Source organism: Phoca vitulina, unplaced genomic scaffold (genome assembly GCF_004348235.1).
Source record: "Phoca vitulina isolate PV1807 unplaced genomic scaffold, GSC_HSeal_1.0 scaffold1, whole genome shotgun sequence".
In the NCBI taxonomy this organism is placed as follows: Eukaryota; Metazoa; Chordata; class Mammalia; order Carnivora; family Phocidae; genus Phoca; species Phoca vitulina.
The window spans coordinates 63,350,199-63,375,102 of record NW_022589704.1 but is presented as its reverse complement, the minus strand read 5'-3'; the positions used below and the strand labels follow the sequence as shown (position 1 = coordinate 63,375,102).

The following is a 24,904-nucleotide window of genomic DNA, read 5'->3' as shown; positions in this document are numbered from 1 at the left end:
TTCTTTAAAAAGCTATTTCTTTCTGGGCGCCTGGGTGGCTCAGTCGTTAAGCGTCTGCCTTCGGCTCAGGTCATGATCCCGGGGTCCTGGGATCGAGTCCCACATCGGGCTCCCTGCTCAGCGGGAAGCCTGCCTCTCCCTCTCCCACTCCCCCTGCTTGTGTTCCTGCTCTAGCTATCTCTCTCTCTGTCAAATAAATAAATAAAATCTTTAAAAAAAAAAAAAAAAGCTATTTCTTTCTTACATAATGACAAAACATAATGATTCCAGGGCTGATATTGCAATGCTGGTGGTGCTGGAAACCTCTCTTCCTCCCACCATTCTCCACACGCAGCTTTCATTTCCTGACTTAAGATGGCTTCCCTAGCTCCCACCATCACATCCATATTCCAGCCAGGGGAAAGGATGCAGGGGAAGTGAAGGATGTGTACTTACTCATTTAAGAAATTGCACACATCCCTTAGCTCATGCCCCACTGACTAAAATACAGGCCACATCTTGTTGCAAAGAGACAAAGGAGAGTAGAATTTAACTGATATCCATGTGCTCAACTACAATTTGAGGTTTCTATTCCTAAAGAAGGAGAAAATGGACATCAGGAATAAAAAGTTGTCTCTGCCCACACTTTTATTTACATATTTCAAAACCTAACATATTCTGGAGTGGGACAGAGTAACATTCAAATCCCAGCTCTGCCTCTTACTAGTCATATGACCTCAGGCAAATGATTTAACCTTTCTTAGTCTCACTGGGAAATGTGAAAATTGGTATATACCTGTCGAGGCTAGTGAGAAGACTGTGCATATTAAATACATATCACACCTTTTGCCTCGTTTATCCGAGAGAGCAATATAGGTCACCAGCAGCTCTACTGGAGCCATCCAAGGAAATTTGGCCAGGGTTCTCATTCTTGCCACATCTGCTCAAACCCACACAGTCTGATCTGGAAATACAGCCTCAATATGTGCCGCCAGTATTTCCATCCGTACGCCAATGATATAGGCTCCATTGGAGTAAGTGAACCTCCTTGAATGGGGCATCCAAGATACCTACCTTAACTGCGATAGCCAAGATACACCTACCTTAAAGCTAACTCACTGTACATAAAAATACTTCAATTAGGAAAAAACCCACCTATCACAGCATCTGACATGCAGTAGGTGTTCAATACATGATAGTTACTATGGTGATTCTGTTGTAATACTTCCTTCACTGGAACTTGCTAAGTGTCTCAGAGAATCTCTTGTCCTTACATTAGGTTTCACGCATATAGTGATCAGTTTCATGCTATCAAACAGATTTCCATTGTGTCTTATATAGTGTTTGTTTTTTCAACTAAGAACAGAAACCATGTAATATTTTTGTTCTATAGATTTTCCCCACATTGCCCAACCCCACATATAATAAAATAATTGGTCAAATTGTTTTATAATCAAGGTCAACATTGAACCACCTATGATCAAGAGACAAGAATATCATCTACATTATAGGTTTTCATTTAATACTGAGAAACATAACATCATGATGTAAATGGGAACATAAGTAAAAGCAGTGTTGTATAACAGGCTTTTATAGACATTAACACTTTCGGAAAGGCTTGTCCATCTCTTTTATGAAGAGATGAGAAATCTTGGCAACAACGGTTTCCTAATCTGAGTTAACTGTGGGGATTTACTTAATATCTCTGGGCCTCTGTTTTATAAACTATGAAATCAGGTATAGTGACTCCAAATACACTGGGTTATTATAAGGATTAAATGAGGTAATGCACATAAATTACTTTGTATGGTGCCTTGAACACAGTAAGGGCTTCATAATATTGAGCAATTATTGCTGTTGGTGGTGGTGTTCCATGCATTGCTCTCATAACAGATATTGCCTTAATTGAGTGATTCAGGTGTGAGAGATTCTAAAAAACTGGAGAATTGCCCAAGATCAAATCAAATTGAACATATTAAACGGAGATGAGTATATTATGAAATTAGTTATAACAATTACATGCCCATTTGCAAAATTTAAATATGATCATCAAACTCATGATCAAAAGATTGATAGAGATGAGTAAACAAGCAGTCAGTCAGCTGGGGGAAGCAAACTGTGCCTTGAATGGCCATGGCCACTGCAAAAGACCAACTAACTGTTCCCTCCTGGCAGCAGAGCTCCACACCTGGGCTGGGATGGTTGTTTGCACTTCAATGTGATGGGTGCATGGCGATCACATTTGTGGCCCTGCTCAGTGAGGTAACCCACTGCCTCTGGTTTCCTATTTGAGAAATGCACTAAGTCCCCAACACTGACAGATTCTTCCAAATAACACAACAAATTGCTATCTGTTACAGTGCGTTTCTCACTGAGTCCTATTTGATCTCCATTTGTCTAATTAACAAAGTTCTATTTGTCATTAAAGTTAAGACATAATTCCTGCCACCAACGAATTTACAGATGTTAAAATAGAGGTAAGTACTTGTTTAGAAAGTAAAAAGAATATCAGGCAAGATACCCCACATTTTTCCCAGGAGAGCCTGGTTCAAGAGGAGATAAGTCAAGGCATTCATTAGATTGACACTGAAAAACAAACAATCCCACCCACCCCCCAGTCCAAGTGGAAGTTAACTTGGTCATCATTAAGAAGACACACTTTGCCAATAAATTTGGTATTTCACCTATCTGTAGCAATACACGTACTTCAGAAACACTTAGGTTGTGTCCTCAGTCTTGCTTTATCTTCTAGGGAAAAGCCTTAAAATTTTTAAATTATATAGCATTGAAAATATATTTATTTGCTGGGTATTGTCATGATTTTACTTCACAACTGAATTTTTTAAGAGATCATGTTTATTCCTGCTTTGTAGTTTCTGGGCTGGTTTTCGAAAGCTTCACAGTTTTATAGGGAGTTAGTTACGTTATTTAACCATATGGTTTTGTAAATTAGTAGTTTTTATGAAAATAAGGAAAGTATTTTGAAATATTTTGGTCGTTGTGGATATTTTGTTGATAAGCAACTCAAAATTTTGTGGTTTGAATTTTATTTATGGCTCATTAAGCTATGCTTTCTGGTTCAAACATGCTCTGAGAAATAAAGTTAGTGAGGAAAAAATAGAAAATGATTTTTAAAGCACTTACTTTAAGGTCATCTGCTTCCTATTCTGCAATCCATTAGTGTGTAAATGGATTTAGATTTTAAAAAGATATAAAAAAAAATGAGGCATTAGAGATTATGTCCCTCTAAGTCCCTCATTTTACAAATTACTTCAGCAATTCAAAGTCAAGGGACCTACCCAATCCAGGCAGAGGCACGAATTGAACCGAGATCACTGCCTCCCAGTCTACTGGGCTTTTTTTCTCCACACCAAATCATCGTTCCTGACTAAGAAGGAAAATAAAGTAAAACGGCTATTATTTTAGAGCTTCTGAAAGCTGTATGAAGGACAGGACTTTGACAAGTTCATTCAAGGTAACCATTCCATGAAAATCGTGTTGAAATATAAATGTTAATGGATGATTATTCACAATAAAATAACTAACAAACAAAGAAAACACTGATGTTCAATAAATCTTTTGGCCTTTGGAGGTTTAGCATTTGCAGTTTTGACCCTGTAGGCCCATAACATGGTCTAAGGCAAGAATTCGGGTCCATTCAGTATGGTTATATTTTTCTCCACTTATCTTTGAATAAACAATAAATCTTCTGAGGATATTATTTGGGGAATTACCAACAGCAAAGGGAATCCATCTTTAATTTTCAGAATGAAAATGAAGAGAGAGTAAAGAAATCTTTAAAAAATGACTCTTCTTAGCTTTAAAATAAATTTTAAATTGTTCTATTGTGTATTTAAAGAATCACCAAGAGCCAAAAGGAATCCCTAATATTTTCAGTTATGGGGGAAATAACATACCATAGAGTTATTGTGAATTTGCAAAAATCTGGATTTTTTTCCTCTTAGATATAAACGTTCACTGTGTTTATAATGGTATTAAGATAAATTTATTTTTTTTAGTTTTAACACAATAAAAAAAATGACTGCTTAATAGAGTCATATATGTATAAGGATGAATCTATAAGCATCACTTATATAATATTGCCTTACTAGAGCTGTTGCCAGGATGGGCACAATACATAGGTGTTTTGTTGTTGTTTTTGTTTTTATTCCTAATTTTTAAAAATTCTATTAACTAAAACTACAATTAACCAGAATATGAGCCAGCTGCTTTTAGGTAGAAGGTAAGGGACTAAAAAAGGTGAATAGGAAACTTTTGCAAAAATTAACTAAATTTCTCAAATATACCATTACAAGAACACATTTAATCTGCTAAAATTTCTATGTCTAAATCTTTAAAAGTGAGATTGAATTTCACAAAAAAGTTACTTTTTGTCACTATAGCATCTTGATAATCAATAAAATATTAGGGAACATTCAGTACACTTAACTTAGGCAAGATTATGAGCCAATGTATTTTAAACAAATGTTTATTAGAATTTAATATAGTTATTGCTATCTAATATTTTATCAAATCTTACATTAGTTCAGCATAAAAATTAATATGGGAAAGGTTAGGGGTTTTTTTTGATCGTTTGGAATTTTTTGTTTTCCTAGTTTCTCATCACTATAGAAATAACCTAGAAAAAAATAACCCCTCTTCACTCAAAAGGAAAAGTATATCTTTATTGTCACCCATGTAAAAGATATGATCTCTTTGAAATAACAACTTTGGGAACTGATTGTGCTCAGAAAAAAAATATGCATTTTACTAAGATTTAACATCTAATTCTAAATAGATGAGTTTCTAGAATTTATTTGGGTCATAAAAATTAATCTATTCAAAGAGAAACATAGGGAATAAATTAATAGAACACTTGTTCACTGTCATAACTCATGTGGGTTCAAAAAGCATGATGGATTCTTAGTAGAGAGTCAAAAAGGACAGTGATGTCTACAGGTAAATCAGGAACCAAGCCTGGTCCAGGTTAGCACTGATATCCCAGGGGCTCACCCAGGGATAGGGGTAGGAATAAAGAAGTGTTCAAAGAAAGTATCTCCAAGAAAGTGTGACATTTATAGTTACGTGGGTTACATTTATCTGTTTTTCAGTGAAAACATTCTTTATTGGTAAATAGACGCTTAGAACTTTTTTGATGACATATGTCATGCAAAACAATTGACCTCACACACTTGTCTAACTGTTCATTTGACATAATCTTTTTGAAATGATTATAAATTTTAGAAGGTACAGTGACTGGAGTGGTTAATTCAGGAAAGCAGCTCTAAATGAAGCAAAACACTATGTAGCACTGTGATCCAACAGATTGTTCTTTCTCAGAATCAAATCCTAGCACCTGCCTTCATAATAATAATAACTTATTGAATGTCTACCATGTAGCATGGTTTGTGCCTTGCACTTATATAAATTTAATATTCCCTGCAACCTTATGAGACAAGCACTACTGTTGTCTTTATTTTCTAGATGGCAAAAAACAAACAAAAGGACAGGGAACCACTGTTAGGGAGAGGAGCGAGCAAGTGTCACACCGGTTGGCAACGTCCCGCTAGTGCAATGAATTCTAACAAGACTGGGACTAGGTGGAAATTCAGAAGTGTCTGGGGACTGGTGGGGCATGGAGGCAGCAATGCTAAAGCACTAAAACCTCACCGTTGTTCATGGGAGGATGAGAGGTATGGCTAACAGAGATGGTTGAGTGCAAAGGAGATCCTCAGGAATCACCTTGGCACTTGGTGTGGTTGAGTACCTAATTGAAGTTCTCAGTGCAGCGGCCTAGGGACAGAGACCAGCCACTGATGCATATAGTAGTCGAAACCAACAACATCTTCCTTAAGACAATTAGCAGCCTTCTATGAAGATACCTACTATGGTCATAAAGTTTCCTAAGAGTAATAGATGCTGGGTTTCATAAAAATAAAAATAAGTTATGTCATGAACTTGATTTTTTTCCCTAAGTGTTGTTAAGTTGAAAAGAGTTTGAAAGTCTTAGGACTTCTTTCTGTTCCTCTGTTTTTTACCAAAGCAGATGTTCAGGATCAAAAATTATTAGAATATAAATCAATGGGTTCTGGTCATTGCAAATAACATGCAGGATGCAAGCTATCTTTTTCTTTGACTAAAATTCAGATACACTTTTAATTTGGCAAAAGGTGTTTCAGCCAGGCATTTGAAGGACAGATGCTATTTGGCAGCCATCAACACACCATATCAAGCCTCTTCCGAGTCCTTTGTGAGCGTGTTGATGCTTTACTAGTGCATCACATTTGGACCTAACACCTGTGATAATTTCTCATCCATTTCAAATTATGTCCACTAAAATTTTTGGCATATCAGCTACCAGCCTGAGTTATGACTGAGTTTTAAAGGAGTTGAGACCTTTCAGAATAAACATTACACATTCATAACATTTGGATCTGTGGTTCGTTGAGCTAAACTCCATAGCAGTGGCTTTTAAGAATCTCTGTGTAATGCAGTCCTCTTTTTTCCCAGAAGCCCCCTCTTGGTGGCTCCCTGAGGAACTCTTAGCCCACTGACTACCCCAACATGCCAAAAGCCCGAAATCTTTCTTGGTCACTCACCAAGCAACTGTGAAAAAGCAACCAGGGCAGAAGAGAAAATATGTCCCTTGTTAAGCGTAAGTCAGTTCCATTCCTTTATCCACCAAATATTGTGTATTATCTCTGCATTATATTATTTTTTCTGAGAAATGTTCTACTCAATGAAGCAATATTCTTCCATCGTCAGTTTCTGGGAGAGTGTGATTAAACTAATGGGCCTATATGTTGAAGTCAGGAGGAGGTATTGTACAATATAGATGAAATAGTCATCTGTTTGTTTTACATTCTATGCATTTTTAATAAGCAAATCCCCATTTACAGGAATTAAATGTTCCAGATATTGATTTCAGAGGGATAATATATAATATGAAAATAAAATTCAGTAACATTATGTGATGATGTGTAATTCAATATAGCTAGACCCCTGGAAAGTGAAAAATGATGCTATTCCTATTGAAATATTTTAGAAAATCAAATTCCATTCCCTCAAGTACATTATAATAAAATTGAAACAATGTTACATGATTTATAGTCTTCTAATTCCAGTTTTAAAGGGATTTTCATATCAAAAACAAGGGATTCTTTGCCCCTTTTTACTCAATCACATATATATTCTGTAATGACATAAGAAAAATCTACAAAAGAAGTATTATAAAGCAGTTGTAACTTGCCAGAGGTTACACAACATAGTAATGGAGACAGCCAGGTTTCAAACTCGAAAATCAAAAGGTTTCCTCTAACTGCTAGACCACTGTCCTCACCGTTAGACATCCAGAAATGGCAGGAGTGGGGAGACCAATGTCCATGAATGGTCATGAATTTGATTTATGAAATCTTGACATATGCTAAAGTGACCCAAGAGGAGCCTGCTCCTGGAAAATCCGTGTTTTGTAATTTTTTCTGTTGTAAAGTTGGTACCGAAGGATCAAGATTATTTTAAGGTAAAAACAAGAATGGTTGAACAATGCAAAAAGGAGTTTTTACTGCTAAAATAGATGACATTTGTTGCCTGGCTACAATTCGTTTTAAGATGACACAAAATGGTGTTACAGAGACCATAGAGCTTTCATAAGGAAGCAAAAGCTCTTGGTCGCTTTTTCTTTAAGTGACTTATCTTTAAGAGAAGCTGAGCTTAATCAGGAATGCTTAGAAATGGCTGCAAGGACAGATCATTTTAGAGTAAGAGGTTTTTGGAAATGAAAAACTGAAGAAAAACTGGAACTAGAGCAATACAAAATTCAATCTCCTGCCGAACCCTGAAAGAATCTTACTGACCCCTCAAAAGCACCCACCTCTCTCTCTCTCTCCTCCTCTGAAAAGGTAACTCAAAATTAGAAACTTGTAAATAATGGAAATATGAAGCTTCTTTCTAACTTGCCAGCTGTGACAGCTTGTCAAAATATTTGAAGTACAATGATACGGTTTTTATTTTTAACAACTTTTTGTCATAAAAATAATACCTGTTTACTGAATAATAATCTAACATGCAATAGTATGTAAAGTATAAAGTGAAAATGAGACATCACCACGTCTCCCTAGAGGTAACTTAGCCTTCCTGATCTCTTTTTTTTTCCTCTGATTATTTTTTTAAATTTTATTTTATTATGTTATGTTAATCACCATACATTACATCATTAGTTTTTGATGTATGTTCCATGATTCACTGTTTGCGTTTAACACCCAGTGCTCCATTCAATACGTGCCCTCTTTAATACCCATCACCAGGCTAGCCCATACCTCCACCCCCCTCCACTCTAGAACCCTCAGTTTGTTTCTCAGACTCCATAGTCTCTCGTGGTTCATCTCCCCCTCCGATTTCCCCCCCTTCATTTTTCCCTTCCTACTATCTTCTTTTTTGTTTGTTTGTTTAACATATAATGTATTATTTGTTTCAGAGGTACAGATCTGTGATTCAACAGTCTTACACAATTCACAGCGCTCACCATAGCACATATCCTCCCCAATGTCTATCACCAGCCACCCCATCTCTCCCACCCCCCTCCACTCCAGCAACCCTCAGTTTGTTTCCTGAGATTAAGAATTCCTCATATCAGTGAGATCATATGATACATGTCTTTCTCTGATTGACTTATCTCGCTTAGCATAATACCCTCTAGTTCCATCCACGTTGTTGCAAATGGCAAGATATCGTTTTTTGATGGCTGCCTAATATTCCATTGTACACCACACACAAAAATAGACTCAAAATGGATGAAAGACCTTAATGTGAGACAGGAGTCCATCAAAATCCTAGAGGAGAACACAGGCAGCAACCTGTTTGACTTCCTGCTCTCTTTAAAGCACATATAAACACAAATATTTATTTATATAAATAATATCATTCCATCTACCTTTTCTCTAACCTACTTTTAAAAATAATAACAGATCATTAATATTAAAGGTTTGGCTTCTAAAAATTTTGAATGGTTTAGACTAAGCTGGAATTATTTTAGACAGATGCCGAAGAGCTCCAAGTGGGACAGCTCTAGAGAGATTGGGTACTAAATTAGTTTGCTTTTAACTAAGTGAACACCAAAGACTTTAAGAAAAAGACAAAAGGTAACAAAATTGATACACTGAGACTAATTCTTCTATCACACCACATTTAGAATATCAAATAAGTTATTAAAGGCACAATTGGGAAACTAGTTTCCAGATAACTAGATTTGCTGGTATATTTGACATAAAAAATGGGATTAAAAAAAACTTTCCCAAACATGGAAGTAAAAGAGAAAGAAGGCAAAGCATTGCCTTTCCAGGTATGAAAAGGGTTTTTTTAAAAGCATTGATTTTGTTATTACTAACAGAAATGTGTGTGTGAGAGAGAGAGAGAGAGAAAGGGGAGAGAGAGCGAGAATGAGAGAGAGGGAGAGAGATTGAGTGTAATGTAGGTGTGGTAAATTAAATTAATGGTCTTAATTCTTCACTCTCATATAGTAGTGTTGTACATCCATTCCTCTCCATGGCCTCATAGTGGGATGAGTATACCTCCCACCTTTTGACTCTTGGCTTGCTTATGTGACTTGCTTTGTCCAATGGGATGTTAGCTTATGTAATCTGAGCAAAGACTTGAAATGTGCTCGCAAGGCTGGGCTTTCTCTCTTGAGCTTCTAACATCTATATGAGAACATGTCCTGAAATACATAGAGCAGAAGTGCACCTATCCTGTAGCCTGCAGGCGAGCTCAGCTGTACTTAGCCTAGATCAGCTGAACCCAGCCAACCTATCCTTGTTTGTGCTGTAAGCCATCAAGTTTTTTGAATGATTTGTTACACAGCATTATGGTTGCAATACTTTATTTATTGGTAGTTATAATTGACTCCAAATAAAAACTTGTCTCAGCTTTAAACCCTGAAGAACTCTTCTTTTGGACTCTGCTGAGCTATTGGAAAAATTGGGAGAAAGATGATGCTGACCCGAGGCAGACTTTGCCAATGTCAGAGCAAGATTTGGGGAGCTTTGAGAGCAAAATCAGGATGCTCTTTCTAGTAAAAGCAGCCATGATATGCATGGCCACAAGATAATTGGCATAACTGTGTCTTTGGTGAATGAAGCTAACCTTATAAAATAAAACTATTGAGGGATAAAACCAGAGTCCAGTTGAACTCCTTAGTGTCACAACCAGAATTATAGCCATATGTAAAAGCCTTACATGCTCCCAAATCTTACCGGGGCTTTGATTTATTCAAACGTCCTTCCTCAGCTGTGAGGACTTACAGAAACTGAGGAACTGACGGTCACCCTCAGATTCCATCATTTAGAGTCATACTAGCCAGTAGGGTAATTGCTAATCACATGTGGCTATTTACCTTTAAATTAAATAAAATTAAATGAAAATTTCAGTTGCTCAGTCACACTAGTCACATTTCAAATGCCTAATAGCCATATGTGGCTAGTGGCTACCATATTGGACACCTCAAATATAGAGCTCTTTCATCATCGCAAAATGTCTATTGGGCTACACTAACTACAGGCTAGAGGACCCATTCATTACTCATCTCTTCCAGTCAGGAGGCTGAAGTCATTTGGGATTGGGGCAAAAATTTTGTAGGCCCTTGTTTGAAAAGGGAAATGGCCCAAAAGAAGGGGGTAATCATAAAGTGTGGGATCTCCATATGGAAGTTACTTTATTTGATATAAAAAATCAGATATAGATTATAATATATAGATATAATAAAGATATTGTAAAAGCTGTCATTTCACCTACTTTATCTATAATTCAACCAAGCTTAGTCTTCCAGATAGGAAAGACAGAACTAAAGCTATTGTGGCAAAGAAGGAAGGCAGAAGAGACCTTAATCTCTGTAATTGCCAATCAGCTAAGACTTGTGGGATCGTGTACTTTGAGTAATTCAAATTTCCAAAGGCTATCTGAATCTTAATTTTATTATTGTGAGTACAAGCCTAACATATACTTCTGAGTTTAACTAGGTCTTGACTTGCTTGCTGCATTCCGTTTGCATAAGGGACTGAGGAGCTTCTTTAAAAAATAGTGTCCTATTTGGAACACCAAAAGCAGAGAGACCAAAAGCTGACATTCCTCTTTTGTGACAGCTTAACATATGCATTTGGCTCCTTAAGAGTGATAGTGCAGTGGGAATAACAAGAAACCATCCATTATCCAGAAGGCATAGCTGTGCTGAGAAACAAGGGTTGGAAGCAAGAGAAGGAGAATAAATCTGGTAGTAAATACAAATCTTATTTTTAAACATATATGGGAAACGTGCTATGATCTTCCAGAAATAATCTTGGGAGATAGTGCACAAAAGGCTGAGATTTCACACTAAGTGGGTGCTACACATCCTGTCTTTCAGAGCTGGCCTCCTTAATGTCTTCTGCCTCACATGCACTACTAGAAATTTGCCCTTCCGTGACAAGAGGTGTGTCTGTGTCCTTTCCCCTGGAGCCTGAGCAGGCAAATAGAATATGGCAGAAGAGAAATTTTGTGATTTCCCACCCTCAGTCATGAAAATGTCATGCACTTCTACCTTGTGTTTCTCCCTTGTTCTCTTGCGATACTTGATCCTGAATCACACTGTGAGGAACCCCAGACAGCCTATGTAGAGACTCGTGTGGGAAGGAAATGAGTTCCCAAGCCCTCAGTCCCAGCTGAGCTCCTAGCACACTCCCAACTAACAGCTATTACTTACTCAGCCATGGGAGTGAGCCATCTTGAAAAGAGACTCTCCATCCCTCAAAAGAAGTACCAAGTTGATGGTATATAGAACTGAGACAAACTGCCCTATTAAGCCCTGGCCAAATTGCAGATTCTCGAGCAAAATAAATGATTATTGTTGTTTAAGTCACTACATTTTCAGGAGGTTTCTTAACAAACTTAGTGGCTAAAAACAACAAGTTTATCTCACCTCTCTGTAGGTTAGAAATCCAACATGAGTCTCACTGAGCTAAAATCAAGATGTTGGCAGGGCTGAGTTCCTTTCTGGAGGCTCCAGGAGTTCATTTTCTGGCTTTTCCATCCTCTAGAGGCTTCCCACATTCCTTGGCGCATGTCTCCTTTTCTCCATCTTGAAAACCAGAAATGGTTTGGATTTCTTCTCTCAGAGCATCACCCTGACCCTTGCTTCTGCTCCCCTCTTCCACATTTAAGGACCCTTGTGATTACATGGGGTCCACCCAGAGAATCCAGGATAATCTCCCTGTTTTAAGGCTGGCTGATTAGAAAACCTAACTGCACCTGCAACCTTAAAACCCCTTTGCCATCTTACCCAACATATCTACAGGTTCTAGGGATTAGGGTGTGGACATCTTCAGTGGGGGCATTACTCTGCTACCACAGTATAAACAAGAATCATTGAAATCTGCATTATAGTTTTAATGTAACTGTTACATTGGTTAATGGCCTCTAAAGATAACAGCTGAGGCACCCCATCCATTGAGATCTAAGAGCAGTTGGTTCAAACATCATGTTTAGTCAGGCCTTCACATTCTTTCAATTGTGCCAGGAATTCTGGTGGAGGAGAGGATGCCTTACATTGTTCATAGTCACCTCTATTTTTATATTCCCATGGCTCCTAAATTTGTCAGGTTTATGAATTTTCTCACCATCCCACACATAGTGTCCCTGCTCTGTACTATATCTCACTTAGATATAGCATCCCCCCTTTCCTGGATTGTCACAAAAGAGCAAAGCAAATCAAACCAAATATGATAAAAAATGAAGCACGCAGAAAGATTTTACTGAAAGGGTGAGGCGATAGAAGGGGGTGCACATCACAAGAGAAATTTCAAGTTACACTTTACACATTCTCTTCAAATGTCAGTTCTGCCAACTCAGGTCAACCTCCCCACATGGCATAGCTCTCGCTTCTGGAGCAAAACGAAAGAAGATATAATCATCTTATTGCTTCAGGCAGAACAAGGCAACTCCCTGCAGCCTCTGACCCCAAGCTAAGCTCCAGGCTTCCTGTTATATACACGATGTTCATTGATGTGCCCCATTTCTCATTTCTCCTTCCGTCATCAATGTCTGTGAGAGGAAAGGAAAGAGAGAGGTCTCTTTCCAGAATAATGTAACAATACGGGATTTCCCTGTCATCCAAAAGTAGAGTGTCCCTATGAAACCTTCGATATGAGCCGACACAGGGCAAAGAAGCATTTACCAATAATTTTTAGGGAAAAATGTGTGAGCATTCCCAGACCCAAAAAAATCACCTCTCTTAGGTTTTTCTGATGTCTTAGGACACATCTTGCCAACAGATGCACAAAATAAATTGAGATCAAGCACATGTGCTCACAGACACGATTCAAAGCTGCGGTGGCTTGATGCTGAGAGGCTGAGTGTGGTTCCCTGGAAGGAGCTCGGCGGGACCACTCGCTGCTCAGGGTACACGCCGACTCTGTAACCATTCACTGCAAACAAACCTGACCGCTGTTTTCACTTTTCACCTTTTTACAAAAAAAAAAAGCAAAAATCCTCTTTGGATTTCTTTCAGTTAGCAAAAACAGGTACTAATGTAGGTCTTTCATAAGAGCAAAGTGATGTAACGCGGACTTGCAAACAGCAGGAAACACCTGTACCATTATTTCCCTCTACCCCCTTAGAAGGCAGCAACTTTACTGTCTGTTTTGCTTTCAAATATATTTCCTCCTACCTTCAGTTATGTGAACATAAGAGAAATATTTATATAACACTGATATTTAGGAAATCTTGTGAATTCAGGGATCTGGGGGATCTCAGGATAAATGTTTTTTCTGGGTTTTTTGCTCCTCATCACCTCATGCCCCGCTGTGACCTAGAGACCAAAAAGCAGACAAAGCAAGCCAAGCAAGGAGGCTGCTAATCAACAGGCAAAGTACTTGGTAATGTGTGCTTGAAAAACAAAAGGGGAAGTTCTTGCCAGGAGCTGGCCTCAGCCCAGAGCAGCGCGGTGCCGAAGACGGGAAAGGGTAACAAGCCCAGCTGTAAGCCAGGGTCTGCAGAGCACTTCAGACTTTCCAAGGAAAATTAACAACTAATAACCAGATAATACATTCTGAGCTCTGTGCCCTGTGGACTTCAGCTGCATTTTGGATAAGGTGAGAAAGAGAGGGAAGGACAGGTGGCTAGGGAAAGAAACAAACCTTCCACAAAGGCCACAGTTGGAGCGTAAACAGTCTTCTAACTGGCGCCAGAGGGCTCAAGACGTCACTGGTGTTGTGCGTATGCTAAAATTGTGTTAATATTTGTTTGAGGAGAGGTAGTCAGCTTTGATAGAAAATTTTAGTGGGGCAGAGTTATGAATAATTTGAAAAACTTAGAAAGACGGAAGCCTCGAATAGTATAAAAGGCATAGTGATGGCTGCACAGCAGGACGTGACTGGAAACAGGGGGGTGGGGGGGGACACCCACCTTAGAGAGATGAGCCCGGGCCAAGGAGTCTGGCAGAACTGGCCTGAAATCCTCATTCTACCATTCTACCACATGCCAAGGTTCAATTAACTCATTTGTGAAATGGGATAAATCTACAAACCCCTTCTCGTTGTGAGGATTAAATAAGATCATACGTGAAAATCACTTACCAGGATGCAATGTGTGACCCATAGCACATGCTCGGTAATGGCAAATATATGTTATATGTATATGTGTGTAAGTATAGATAATAAGTATTTTCCACTCATGGGAGTTGATCTTGTAAGGAGGAAAAATGCTTATTAGGATAAAGGGAAACATTCCAACTAGGTTTTATCTACCTCTAAACAGTTTTGTCCCAGATACAAGGCTAGACGTGATATTCAAGCAAAAAGAATTATACTTGCTATCACTTCAGAAGGACTATAAATACTAAACCAAAACAAACATTTTTTTTAATCCAGAATTAATTATAGGAATGAAACAATAAAAACAGCTCAAGTATCTATTACTATAACTTACTTATTGTGTATGGCTTATACATTCAAAATTCCTGGAATAGACCCAGCAGGGTTTTAACACAGAAATTTTAAATTGGACGCAACCTAACTCCTACCTGTGTACCAAAGCTACCCATGGGGTAGTGAAACTGCTATAGGAGTTTCTGTTAGGAGCTTGCCCAGCTGCCTTTTAGAATTGGCTGCACTGCTCAAAGTGTTATCTGTAGGCTCCTCAGCAGACAGCAGACCAACTCCTGGGGCATTAATGTCTAAAATGAAACCCCTATACCTAATGCAACCGAGATATCACTTCACTAGAATTTCTTCAAGTGCAGCTCCCTGTTTCCTATTAGTTTTGGAAAGTTAGAAATACTTTTGCTGATTTTTTTTAAGTTTATTTAACATGATCATCCCTGAATCCTCTTTCTTTTACCTCTTATCCCATCAAATCAACCAGCAAGCCCCACTGAATCTGTCTTTAAAACACATGGCAAATCCATCCACTCGTTTCCCAACTCCTCAGAGATCAGCCACCCGAATCAAAAACATCCTCATTTGTCACCTGGGCTAAGGCAATAGCCTCCCAGCTGTTCTCCTTACTTCCATCTCATCTCCAAAATGGCAGCAGTCTTCTAAGTGTAGATGCGTAGGTCAGGTTGTGGGCCCCATATGAAGCCCTCTATGATTTCCTTCTGCATTTAGAATAATACACAAATGCCTCACTCTGCCTACACTGCCTACTCCATGTGTAATCTGGCCCCTATCTCCCTCATCAAACTCACTTCCCATCCATCTGCCACTCAGTCCTGTGCTCCAGCCATTCTTGCCTTTATTCTCTTCCTCAAATACCCCCAGTTTATTCCCACCTAATGGCCCTAGTACTATGTGCTTCTATTGGGAATGGTGTTCTCCCAATGTCTCCCTTCTCTAATTACTTGTTGTCAATCAGATCTTCATTTACATGCCATCTCCTCAAAGATGCCTTCCCCAGTTATCCAATCTAAATAAGACCCTAGTCCACTCTGCCACATCTCTCTTTTTTCATCATTTTAGCATTTGATATCTATAGGTTTTATTTATCTGTTTGGTTTATCATTGTAATCCCAGCACCTACATCAATGTCTGACAGTATCAGATGGTCAGTCAATGTTCAGTAAATAACAAGAGAATGAATGAATGAATGAATGAATGGCAGTACAGGTAAAAAGGTGGTACATGAAAGTCCTTTTAGTCACTAAAGAGGCTTACAGACAGACAAGAATGTGTGAGAAAGAGACTCGGAGCACTAAATGGTATTCTGATTTAAGGACTAAAATAAATTGACTCCACATTTTTTCCTAAGCCTAAACCTACTAACACAATTTCCAAGTGGCAAGAAATTTTATCACCACCAGGTCTAGATAAGTAGCCTAAACCTTGTTAATAAAAATAATAGTTATAAAAACTTTCAACATTTAGTTGGAAATATAATGTAAAACCTATTAGCTCTTCTGTATAGAACTTTTTCCCAGTGTTCAGCTTATTTTTTCATTTTTGGCTTTTATTTCTCCCTTCCTTTAAACCTTTCAGAAACATTCTTTTCTGAATATTGATGGCTTTCAATTGTGGGTCAATTCCCAACTTTTAATCCAAACTTTTCATAATGAGATAGTGGGAAAACAGAAAGAGATCAAGGAAATAGGATCCCAAACATGGATTTGCCTCCTTGATTTAACCTATGTGTATTTTAAGGAAGGCCTCCAAATATGCTGCAAAAGTAAATAACCATGATACCTACCAAATGTTTCCAAAGTACAAAACAACACATGCAATTAAGAAATGAGATGAAGAAATGGGAATAAAAATGATGTGGAATCCAATGAGTCCACCTACCTGCAAGTAGCACCCCACATTCAGAATTTCACAACAACCAGTCCTACCACAGACTGCAGGCACAACACAGGTTTTTTGCTAGCATTTCCTCTGAGAAGCATGAACTTTGGCTTGGCTCACGCTTAAAACAATGTGTCTTTAGTCTTCAGTTTTACAAGTTTCTTTTTTTTTAAATTGACTTTATTTTTTTTAGAAAAGTTTTAAGTTCATAGCAAAATTAAGGTGAAGGTACAGAGATTTTTCATATATTCCCCACCCCTACACATGCATAGATCTGCCCCATTATCAATATCCCCCACCACGGTGGTACCTTTTTTTTATAATTGATAAACCTACATTGACACATCATAATCATTCAAAGTCCATGGTTTACATTATGGTTCACTCTTGGTGTTGTACATTCTATGGCTTTGGACAAATATACAATGACATGGGTCCATTATTATGGCAGCATGGAGTAGTTTCACTGCCCTAAAAATCCTCTGTGTTCCATCTATTCATCCCTACCTCTACCCCAATTCCTTGCAGCTACTAATCTTTTTATTGTCTCCATAGTTTGGCCTTTTCAGATGTCATATAGTTGGAATCATACAACATGTAGCCTTTTCAGATTAGCTTCTTTCAACTTAATAATAAGCATTTAAGATTCCTTTATGTCTTTTCATTGCTTGACAGCTCATTTCTTTTCAGTGCTGAGTAATGTTCCATTGTCTGGATGTACCACAGTTTATTGACCCATTCACCTGCTGGAGAATATCTTGATTGCTTCCAAGTTTGGGCAGTTATGAATAAAGCTGCTATAAACATACATATGCAGGTTTTTGTATGGATATAACTTTTTAACAACTTTGGGTAAATACCAAAGAGTGCAATTGCTAAATCATATGCTAAGAGTATGTTTAGTTTTCTAAGAAACTGCCTATCTTCCGAAGTGGCCGTACCATTTTGCATTTCCATCAGCAATTAATGAGAGTTCCTATTGCTCCACATCCTCACTGGCATTTGGTGCTGTCAGTGTTCTGGATTTTGGCCATTTTAATAAGTACGGAGTGATATCTCACTGTTGTTTTAATTTCCTTTTTCCTGATGACATGATGGGAGCAACTTTTTATGTGCTTATTTGCCATCTGTATATCTTCTTTAGTGAGGTGTCTGTTAAGATCTTTGGTCCATTTTTTAAAAATCAGAATGTTTGTCCTTATTATTGAATTTTAGGGTTTCTTTGTATATTTTGGACAACAGTCCCTTATCAGATGTGTCTTTTGCAAATATTTTCTCACAATCTATGGTTTGTCTTCTCAGTCTCCTAACAGTGTCTTTTATCAATTATTTCTTTCATGGATCATGCGTTTGATGTTGTACCTAAAAAGTCATCATCATACCCAAGGTCAACTAGATTGTCTCCTATGTTATCTTCTTGAAGTTTTACAGTTTTGAGTCTTGTATTTGGGTCTGTGATCCATTTTGAGTTCATTTTTGTGAAGGGTATAAGGTCTTTGTCTCAATACATTTTTCTTTTTTTTTTTGCATGTGGATGTCCAGTTGTTCAAGCACCATTTGTTGAAAAGACTATCTTTGCTCCAATGTATTGCCTTTCTCATTGTCAAAGATAAGTTGACTATATTTATATGGGTCTATTTCTGGGCTCTCTATTCTGTTGCATGATCTATTTGTCTATTTGTCTGCTAATATCACACTGTCTTGATCACTGTAGCTTTATAGTAAATCTTGAAGTTGGGTAGTGTCAGGCCTCCAATTTTGTCATTTCCTTCAATATTGCATTGTCTATTCTGGGTCTTTTGATTCTCCATATAAACTTTAGAATTACTTTTGTTGATACCCACAGAATAACTTGCTAGGACTTTGATTGGGATTCTACTGAATGTATAGATCAAGTTGGGAAGAACTGATATCTTGGCAATATTGTTTTCCTATCCATGAACATGGAATTTCTCCTCGTTTATTTAGTTCTTGGATTTTGTTCATTCAGAGTATTATAGTTTCCTCATATAGATCTTGTACATATTTTGTAAATTTATACCTAAGTATTTCATTTTTATGGTGCCAATGTAAGTAGTATAGTGTTTTTAATTTCAAATTCCATTTGTTCATTGTTGGTATTTAAGAAAGTAATTGATTTTTGTATAGTAACCTCACATCCTGCAACTTTGATATAATCACTTATTAGTTCTAGGATTTTTGGTCAATTCTTTAGATTTTCTATATAGATGATGATGTCATCTGCAAAAAAAAAGACAATTTTATCTATTCCTTTCAAATATGTATACCTTTTTTTCTTCTCTTATTGTATTAGCTAGAACTTCCAGTACAATGTTGAAAAGGAGTGGTGAGGGGGGCATCTTTGTCTTGCACCTGATCTTAGTGAAAAAACCTTCAAATTTCTCACCATTAAGTATGATGTTAGCTGTAGATTTTTTTGTAGATATTCTTTATCAAGCTGAAGAAGTTTCTATTACTAGTTTCCTGAATTTTTATTATGAATGGTGTTGGATTTTATCCAATAGATAAAATCTATTGATATGATCATGTGATTTTTCTTTTTTTAGGCAGTTGATGTGGATTACATTAATTGATTTTTCAAATGTTGAATCAGCCTTACATGCCTGAGATAAATTGCACTTAGACATTGTGTATAATTTTTTTTAATCTAAAGGTGTCTGAATACAAATTCACTAGCCATGTTAGACTAAATCTCCAGCAAATTGGGTAACTCTGTGCTTACTCGGAAAAACCTGGACTTGAAACCAGGCCCTTTTCCTTTTGTTTTCCAGATATTGCATATGCATTTCTTTGAGCCATGAATATTGCATAGGTTGAGGGTAGGGTTGTCTCCATTTCAAACTCTAGGAAAAAATGTTGCTTCCTGTTGGGAGAAGAGCCCATCTTTAGTAGCAGAGATTTAGGAAAATACTGTGTTCAAAGTTAGATTTGTTTAAATAACTGCAGTGAATAATTTCTCTGCTATTGATGGAAAAGAAATACCATATCAAGAGGTAAAATTAGTAACCATTTTGAATAGAGCATGTCCATATGAAAATAGTAGATAATAATTAGTCATTGGAGAAGGAGTCCTCATAAATTTTGCAGGTGTACACATAGCAATTATTATCCCTTTTGACCAGAATATAAAAATGAGTATATAATCCCCAAATTTTCATCACAATACATACTAGTAATGATACCCAGTATCCATTTACAAACTCTAGGACCAAATTGATGTGCAGCTTATTAACTTATTACAAGTAAATTGATAATTATAATGCAAGAATATATATAAATTCCCAAAAAAAAGATGTAAATAAGGTGCTATAAAAGTTTTCTTGGAAGGGGTCTATTTGAACTGGGAGCTAAAAATTAATTCTAATTATTATTATCATAAAATGATATGAGAATATTATAGAGTGTTTGAAAAATACATTGGAAAACACACATAATTCCAATACCTTTACAAACCTATTATCTACATTACATGTCTTTCAAGCATGTTTTTGCATGTGTACATATTTTATATATTGATATTTATATTGTATATATACTTTTTAAAAACTTTTAAACTTATTGAAAGTCTTTTTCTTTGTTGCCATAACTATCCTCATAATTATCACTTTTGAATTGCAACATAATATTCTATGAGGTAGCTTTACCATAATTTAATTAATACTTCCACTATTATTTGACATTCAAGTTCTTTTCAATATCAAAAATGTTACTGGAAGGGAGCACCTGGGGAGCTCCGTTGGTTAAGCATCTGCCTTCGGCTCAGGACATGATCCCAGGATCCTGGGATTGAGCCCCGCATCAGGCTCCCTGCTCAGCAGGGAGTCTGCTTCTCCCTCTGTGCCTCCCCCTGCTCATGCTCTCTCTCTCTTGCTTTGTCTCTCTCTCAAATAAATAAAGTCTTTAAAAAATGATACTGGAAGTAGACATCTTTACAGGTAAGATCATCCCCCCCCGCCGCCGGTTTCTTTCCTTAAGATAAATTTATAAAAGTGGAATTTTCAGATCTCTGCTTCCAAAAATTTTTTACAACTCCTAATATACTATATCAAGTTATTTGTCAAAAGTAAAATAATCCTTTCTCCAGCCATATTAGAGGGTTCCAGATTCACCTCAACTTCAGCAGAGAGACATCTATCAATTTGTCTCTCTGAAATTTAATAGGTAAAAATGGTAATTTATTCATGCTTTCATTTCCATTCTTCGATTAAATAGTGAGATTTTAACATGTTAAGTAATAATTATGTCTCCTCCCTTTTGTATGGTCTATTACAGTTTTTAAATGAGCTTTTCCAGTTGTAGGGAGATTTTTTTCAACAGAAAACCCAGACTGATGAAGGCACAAGCACATAATAAACACAGTGTACAGGGATTTGTTTGGATTAGAGAGTGTACAAGGGGGGAGGGCAGAAAACAAAGATGTATATCAAGCTGTGACCAAATCATAGAGGTCAGGGAAGGGAAAACAATTTCTTCAACAAGACTCAAGTATCCTTTTCTTGGTAGAGTTGTATCAGATGTGAATTAACAGTTCTTAAATAGGATTTATCCACAGTGGTCATCAATGACAACAAAAAAGTAATAAATCCCCAGTTTCCTCTCTTCCTCATGACTCATGAAACAATTAATTATGTTCTTTAGTGTCCAGGACAAAGGTGTGATAAAAATATGTTCATGTCTTTTTGCGTATGGTGAATGTATTCTTAACACATATTGTTTTAGAATGTCCATGTTAGTTTTTGCAATCACTGAAATTTAAATGTAGGATAAGTAGACAAGAATTCTAGCTACCAGTTGACAGTATAAACTAAATTCTATAACACGCGTAATGCAGTGTCATCCTAGTAGCTGATTAATTATCAGTACACAAAACAACTTTAAAAATAGTACCAGGGGTTACAGCAATCAAGGTCAAATAAAGTAGTGCCGTTTCAATATAACTACCAAAGCCCTCTTACTCAGAGTATGAAATTATCCCAGGCTACCTGACTATAATTTTTTTTATAACATATAATGTATTATTTGTTTCAGGGGTACAGGTCTGTGATTCATCAGTCTTACACAATTCACAGTGCTCACCATAGCACATACCCTCCCCAATGTCCATCACCCAGCCACTCCATCCCTCCCACCCCCCTCCACTCCAGCAACCCTCAGTTTGTTTCCTGAGATTAAGAGTCTCTTATGGTTTGTCTCCCTCTCTGGTTTCATCTTGTTTCATTTTTCCCTCCCTTCCCCTACGATCCTCTGTCTTGTTTCTCAAATTCCTCCTATCAGTGAGATCATATGATACTTGTCTTTGATTGACTTATTTCACTTAGCATAATACCTGACTATAATTTAACTTGATTTTAGTCATCCTCTATGTTTTCTTGTCCTGGGTGTGTGTGTGTGTGTGTGTGTGCGTGTGTGTGTGTGTTGGTTTTGAGATGCTTTTAAATGACATATAAATAAGCTTTGCTACTTTGATTATTAATTTCATCAAATAATATGTTTGATGTACAGGCAGATTCAGTGAATTTGTTCTTAATGTGCTATAACAGTAAGAATAAACATTAAATGATTACAGGTACTTTTTTGCACTCAAGTTTATATAATATACCATAAGCTTATCAAATCTATAGAAAATAGGATTCATTTCTGTGATTACCATCTGTTATAGCAGAATCCTAGGCCGTACCTCTTACTTACAGAGGGAAAATTTGTTATTCACTTAATACTGCTTTGTTTGAGAGGCTTGGTTCTTTATAAGAGCAGTGGGTGTTAAAGATGATAAGAAAGTGTAAGAACTCTGGCTTAGTGGCAATTTCCTGAGTGATTGAGAAGAAGCAGCCACTGCTCTTGAGCAAAATGAGTGGTACTTCTGCTCTTGATTTTTGCCCAATGATAATAACTATCAATACAACTGCATTATTGAAACTCATGCATGAAAAACAACATTATCCCATGTCTAAAATTCTAACTCCCTATTTCCTTTTTCCATCTTATAGTTAAAATGTGATTTTTTAAAGTAGGTTTTCTTGGTAATGTAACTCTGGGATATAGCAGGATAGATCATTTTGATAAAAATAGTATTTCTTTTATCTCAACATTTGCTATTTAGGAATTGGTTTTTGTAGTAAAATTGGGGTTTTTTTTGTTTGTTCTTGTTTATTTTTGTAGTTTTATATTGGCTATTTTATTAATACACTCACTTATTTAGTCTTTGCTGATAGAAGGTGTGTTATGCACATACCAACTAAAATATCTTGATAGAAGGTAAACTTTCAATTATCTGAATGGCCCACCTACATTATGCCAAATATCTGGGCACAGGAAATTGTTCTTAATTTCTATTCAGATGACTATAAATGATACCAAACTCAATCACTGTCAATAGATACCACTTGCATTAAAGTATTAGGGTCAATCAACTTGTAAGGCATCCATGAAGTGGACCCCGTTTGGGGAGTTCAGCATAAAAAGCGGGGGGGAAAGGCTGCTAAACAGTTATAGAGTCACCAAGGAAGAATCCCAGGGACAGGACATGGAATTCCTATGAATTCTTGGCTTTCTCACCCCATTTAGTCACTCATTTGCTTACTTGCTCACTTATCCAGTAAGTATATGCAGTGCTATTGAAACCAGACTTTGGTTTTGGAAATGATGCATTAGAGTGGCATTATTTAAATTTTCTCTTAGAGATAATTCTTCTTCTGCACATTTACCCTCCTTATTACCATTTTTGAACTTTTGGTTTGATTAACTTTTGACCGAATATATTATATAGGGCTTTCTGACTGGCAGGTTCCTGCCCTTTATGCACTGAGAATAAACATATTATTCTAAAAGTTACCAAGAGAAGAGGAGCAAAGAGTGCATCATCCACTTGGAGGATGTATTGAAGACTTCATGTAAGCCATCATATCCTGTAGGATTAACTTTCTATTTGTATTTTGCTATTGTTATTTTTGGGCATCCTCTCTCTCTTTCCCTCTCTCCCTTGCCTCCTCTCTCTCATTTCAACCAGAAAATGTTGTGCAGGTGTTATTCATCATTGAAAATACACTCTGTTACAGACAATTTAGTTTATGTGCTAGAGCAAATACACAGTTACAGACAATTTATTTAATGCAACCAGGAAGTTTTGGTATCTGATCATAGCTCCTCGTTGGAGCAAGAGGAACTAAGGACAACAGGAAATAATTTAGCAGGTCTGCATGCAGTTAAAGCAGAGGATAGGCAAACAATCTGTGAGCAGCTAAAGCAATACAGAAAAGGGAAGAGTTTGTCTATCTCATGGTCTGTACTGCCTTTGATCATCCTCCATTGTAGAAATTCCTCTTGTAGACAGATACAGAAGCAGAAAATAGCACCAAAAGAATTAGAAGTTTTTCCCTGTCAGAGAACAACAGATATATCTTAAAAGAAGTAGAACAGTGTGTGTTTTCTGGATGAGCCACCTATGGGAACAAAAATCCAGGCAGCAGCTGGGAATTGGTAGGACAAGAATCAGACCTTAAAATGGAGAAATGAGGAGAAAATGCAATAGTTTTGCAGAGTGCCGGAGCTCAAGCCAAGGTTGCAAAACAGGAAAGATCCTCCTCAGAACAGAAGAGGAAATCTAGGTACAATTTCAGGGATCCACCTGAAGCTGACACATCTCAAGACCCTCATCTACCCAAGGCTCCACACATGCATTGGCCATCAGGCATCAATGGCTCTAAATCTGGGCAGGGCTGGTGCTTTAGGGAGAGGAAGTTCAGTCCAGTAGTGAAGAGCAGGCAGGGACTGGCATTTGCCACATTAGTGTTATTATTTTCTTTTCAATTTCTGACCTCTTTGGGAGTAAGGCATATGTGCCACTGATCTTTCTCTAATGATAAATCCTCTTTTTCATTCATTTTGATTGTCTTCTTCATGAATGTTACCCTTGGCTGTGGTATTCTTTCTCTGTTGCTTTATTAAAAAATAAATCCATTGTGAGTAAAGAGGATAAAGGAGTCAACTAATTACTCTTCTCAAATGTTCATTGTAGTTCCAGTACTTGTTTACTTGGAATCTTTGTATAATAATCATAGGCTTTGATGTAGGCTACAGTATTAATGTACTATAATGTAAATATAAAT

The 24,904-nt window shown here is 37.1% G+C and overlaps 1 protein-coding gene across 6 annotated transcripts in view; it reads left to right on the top strand.

The window, feature by feature from the left end:
• B3GALT1 (beta-1,3-galactosyltransferase 1) overlaps window positions 1–24,904 on the top strand; it is a 509,322-nt gene that overhangs the window by 351,191 nt on the left and 133,227 nt on the right. Inside the window, exon 1 of one of the 6 annotated variants that reach the window (XM_032408809.1) lies at window positions 198–6,634. The exons of the other annotated variants lie outside the window; for them this stretch is intronic. The gene's annotated coding sequence lies outside the window, so the exon portion shown is untranslated. Of the gene's footprint in view, window positions 1–197; window positions 6,635–24,904 lie in introns of those variants that run through there. 6 annotated transcript variants of the gene reach the window in all.